The 4,726-nt window shown below is 43.8% G+C and overlaps 1 pseudogene; it reads right to left on the bottom strand.

Moving 5' to 3' along the window:
• Positions 1-3,482: 3,482 nt before the first annotated feature.
• Positions 3,483-4,518, bottom strand: LOC132419874 (solute carrier family 25 member 36-like; annotated as a pseudogene).
• Positions 4,519-4,726: the final 208 nt, after the last annotated feature.

Here is a 4,726-nt window from a genome sequence, read left to right as displayed (position 1 = left end):
TCCCATTTAACTGTTGAAAATATACTATATTTTAAGTACAGTTCAGAGTTCCAAAGACAAAACACAGAAAAAAAACCCACAAATAACGCTGGCCTGCTAGCTATTTTAAGAAATAACAATTTGAGAAATACAGACTTTTCTCTAAGGGGAAAGCCTTTCTTCGAAGTGGGAAATCCCTTTTCATTAAGAAGGAGTTGGTTAATACCCCCCAAAGTTCTTCATCTAATGGGGAAAGGACGCCTCTCATGTTCGCTTCTGCGCTCTGTTGATTGTGCTTTAAGAATTCAGCAGCTGTGTTGGGCTTCCCTGGTGGCGCAGTGGTTGAGAATCTGCCTGCCAATGCAGGGGACATGGGTTCGAGCCCTGGTACGGGAAGATCCCACATGCCGCGAAGCAACTAAGCCCGTGAGCCACAACTACTGAGCCTGCGTGTCTGGAGCCTGTGCTCCGACAAGAGAGCCCGCAATAGTGAGAGGCCCGCGCACCGCGATGAAGAGTGGCCCCCGCTCATCGCAACTAGAGAAAGCCCTTGCACAGAAACGAAGACCCAACACAGCCAAAAATAAAATAAAATAAAATAAAATAATTTAGCAGCTGTGAACCTGAGGGCAATATTCCAAAAACCAGGCACTGATTGCCCCGTGTCCTTGGGAGAGGTGGAAAACCTAAGTGAATGGGAGCTGAATTTTAAAGATGTCTAGAAATTCTGAAATGTATTTTGGGCAACCAGACTAAACAGATCGGGTCATCTTTGGCATTTGGGAGCTAAGAGCTCTGCGGAGAGAAAACTTCAGAAGAGGAAGGGGTGCTTCAACCCCTTTTACCTGCTGCACCCCATCTGCTGGGACTCCTAGCTCCTGAGCCATCTTTCGGTACTATTGGAGCTGCTTATAATTCCCCAGTTTGATGTTGTTGCCACTGTCTTCTCTCTGCCTGGCTATCGGATAAGAGCTCAAACATCACCTCCCCCAGGTAAGATTTCACTGACTTGCCGAGCTGGCCCCAGACACTCCTCTCTGTTTCTTCGGTTCCTCATTTATCTCCCTTGTCACACTGAAATCTCCATTCAGCTTCCTTCCCAAGGAGACTGAATTCTAGAGATCTTGAAAGATGTCTTGATTTCTGTAGCCGCACAGCTTAGCGCACACAGGTGCTCAGCAAATATTTACTGACAAACAAAACTCCTAGTCACAGGAGCTCTTTTACTATTGACCTAATTTCAAGGGCCACCATTCTGCAAGTGTAATATCAACTTTCCAGTGTTCCAGAGATATGCCTGTCGGAAAACAGCAAGTCGTTTTAAAGTCTGTGTCTAGTGCGTGGATGGATGGTGACCTGAAATAGTCTCTCTTCCCAGAAGAGAAATTGGGTGTGATTAGGAAAGATGCATCCCCACCCCTAATTATGTTAGTATGACATGAAACAGATAATAGGGAAATAATAATGTGGTTGGAAAAGTCTTGGCTAAGGAAGGACCAGCAGTGAGTGGGGCTTTGAAAGAGGAGGAGAAATGCATTTAACAGAACTGATGGTGCTATGTTACCAGCCTCTTCATCGGATTGAATGTGTGAGTCATGTGGCCCTTGGTGGGCTGGGGTCCTTCATCCCGCCGAGTTCTCTGACCCTTCTAGCACACGGCGTCAGTTACATGCTCCAGGATTTACATCAGACTTGCCAGGAGCCAGAAATTGTTCTGTGAGATAGAAAACTGAATTCCTGACCATAAATAGAGGCGGCTGATATCTGCTTTCTATTGTGTGTGGCTGGGAGGGCTCGAAAAAATCGTTTTTCTAAAGCCTTGGTATCATTTTTGTTGTTAATTCACTTGTGATAGAAAGACTCAGGGAAATAATTACGATCACTTAGGTATATGTTTCTAGCCAATCAGAAAGCACTGCAGTGAGGGACTAGGACACAGGTGCAGCCCAGTTGGGACCCTGTCTTGGTACCATCACTACTGGTTGACCTTGGGAATGACACGTCACCTCTCTGGACTTTAGTTCTGTCACCTGTAGAATGGAGAGTTTAATCTAGATGATCTCTTCCTAGCTCTAAAATCCTGCAAGATGAAATCTCTCTCTTTTTTTTTTTTTTTTTTTGAGTACCACACTGGAGATTAATTGTATAAGTTTCACACACCAGTATAGCAACATCCATAAGTGAAAGTCTTTTCATAGAATTACAGCAAATATCTTAATAAGGGCCATACATATAATACAGTTAAAGTATTAAAGGGTGCAAATGAACTCAACAGCAAAATGTAAAAGCTATATCCTGTTAACATGCTTAATCTGAATTAACTTGAATCTTTCTACGATTTACCATTCAAGAAATTAGGATGGAATAAATTCCTTGTCCAAAGCAGTTTGTTCATTTATAAAACTATAAGTTAATTAGGATCACTACCTGCTCAATCAGATAGCAGAGGGTCCTTCTTCATAATGTTTATGCTGCCCCAGATATTCATAACGTGGCCTTAAAAAAAAAAAAACACTTGATAAGGGCAAAGCTGAAAATTACCATTTTCTCTACTAAATAAATGCAATGTATGCAGAGCTTCTGGAAATAATTCAAAGGTTCAAATTCTTAATGTGAAACCAAATAGAGAAAGATTCAGAAGCAGTAAATGTTTTCCACTTTAAGAAAATGATACCTAGGTATGACAGGGGATAATTCAAGTTCATAATTAATAAGTCACTGAAAAGACATTGCATTCATTCATGTATCATTAGGTTAGAAAAGATAAGAGGACATGCTCAAGTCACTGAACTGGCCAAGAATCAACATTTTACCGGTTTATTGTGTCCCAGACTATTAGCATTTGAGTTGATACGTTAACAAACAATTTAAGTGTTCAATTATGCTAAACATAAAGCACCTGTGAGCAGTGGCAACAAAACATTTTAAAGCTAAAAATAAACACGTTTAGACGCTACTTCATTTGTCGTCAAAAACGGTGACTACTAATGCCAAGCGATTAACTTTAAAATACATGCCAGATCCTCTCAAGGAAATGTAAAAATACTGCTATCATTGTTATTTTTCAGTTTTATAGGAAATATACAGAAGTTAGAAATTTATGACTGCCAACACTACCTTTGGACAGTTATAGTAGAGTGTATAGTTACAGATGGCTTTGTCTAGATGACTGCAAAAGTGCTCATGGAATAAACACTATACTCTGATTGCCATAAATCAACAAAATGCCAACTGTGTCCTGTGGACGTGGTAGAGGAAATGGCAATTTTGAAGAAGGAGCGCTTCTAAAGGCTTTCTCTTGGAGGCAGCCAAGGGTTTTTTTCACATTACTAAAAGACTAAGTAATGTGGTTATGATTACTTTAATTCCTACAACCAAACTTCCACTTAGGTATAGTTCCGTGTTCCCACACTACTTTCCTTCTGTCCACCAAGCTGGCTTCGGTACTCCATGGTCCACTGTATCTTTTGGTCTTCCCCCTTTATAGCAGCAGCCTGGTGGTGCTATCCGTTGAGCAGGGAGACCACTAATTCATAGGTGGCCATCATAGTGGCTGTGTTTGGAATCTGTCTCACCAGATGAGCTGTCAGACCACAGTAAAGAGACCCATAGCCTTCTTCTTGAACAAGCAAAGACAGCGTCTGAAGAAAGGATCTAATTTTGTTCCCTCTTCACGCAGTCTTGTTCTTACAGCTTCATGTGGATATGCTATAGTTGTGGCACACATTGTTGAGGTGGCAGCAGCTAGCATCATTCCCACAAAATCGGATGCTTCTTTTACAGACTCTTCGTTCTCCATCATAGAAGCTATCTTATATTCCAGTAGTTTTTACTTAATACTTTCATAAATAACAAAATGGATAACAGTCTCTGATATGCCAGCGTATGAAGCCGACATGCCCCCATAAAATCCTCTAAGTCCATCTGTCTGATACACTTTACGGACACACTCAAAAGCGCCCATTCGCTTTTCCCCTCGGCTCCTTGCATCAAGCTGTCACCGAGTCTCTACCAGCCAAATGGGGTTGGTCACTGTGATTGCGGTAAAACGAGGTTTAAGTTAGTCCATATCTCTACAGGAAGTGACCTGCGTATGGAAAGCATGAGAGGACACAATGTCACTCTTTTCTCGGGAGAAATGTACAGTAAATGCCTGCCAGTGCAGCTGAAATCGTGTACCTGGGTAGAATCAGGATCGAATAAACCATTCAACTTTTCCGTGCAGTTTGAATAAGCAGCAAAGTATATTGCTCTGGAAGGGGCCACCACCAGTAAATTGCGGCCGAATCCTGTAAACAGAGAACGAGGCCCTTCTTTTTCCAAGATCACCTTTAGACAATGGAGAGGTCCGGGAGACACTACTCGATTGACACTGGCTCCAGCCATGGTGTTCAGATGAACTTCAGAGATGTAAAGTGTCACAGAAGATGACTGCAGCCGTGTTTTTACAACTTCCAGTGGACATGTCAGAATAGCTCCCACTGGGCCACCACATCCCCCGGTGGCAAACAGACGCACCCGCGTGGCCCTCTGGCTCATTCTCCCTCCCGCGTGTCCTCCGGGCGCTGAGGCGGGACCGCAGCTTCCGCCCCGGCCCAGGACTGGAGCCGCTCGGGGCCCCCGTGACGGCGACGGGAACTGACAGAGACGCGGCTGCAGAAGGCGACCTGAGCCGCCCTCCCCGCGGCGCTGCAGCCACGCCGCCTCCCACTCTGGCTCGGTTTTCATCAGGGAGGGCAACGCCGAA

This window comes from Delphinus delphis, chromosome 2 (assembly GCF_949987515.2).
Source record: "Delphinus delphis chromosome 2, mDelDel1.2, whole genome shotgun sequence".
Taxonomy (NCBI): Eukaryota; Metazoa; Chordata; class Mammalia; order Artiodactyla; family Delphinidae; genus Delphinus; species Delphinus delphis.
The sequence above is the reverse complement of the archived record's forward strand: the minus strand, read 5'-3'. Positions and strand labels throughout refer to the sequence as shown.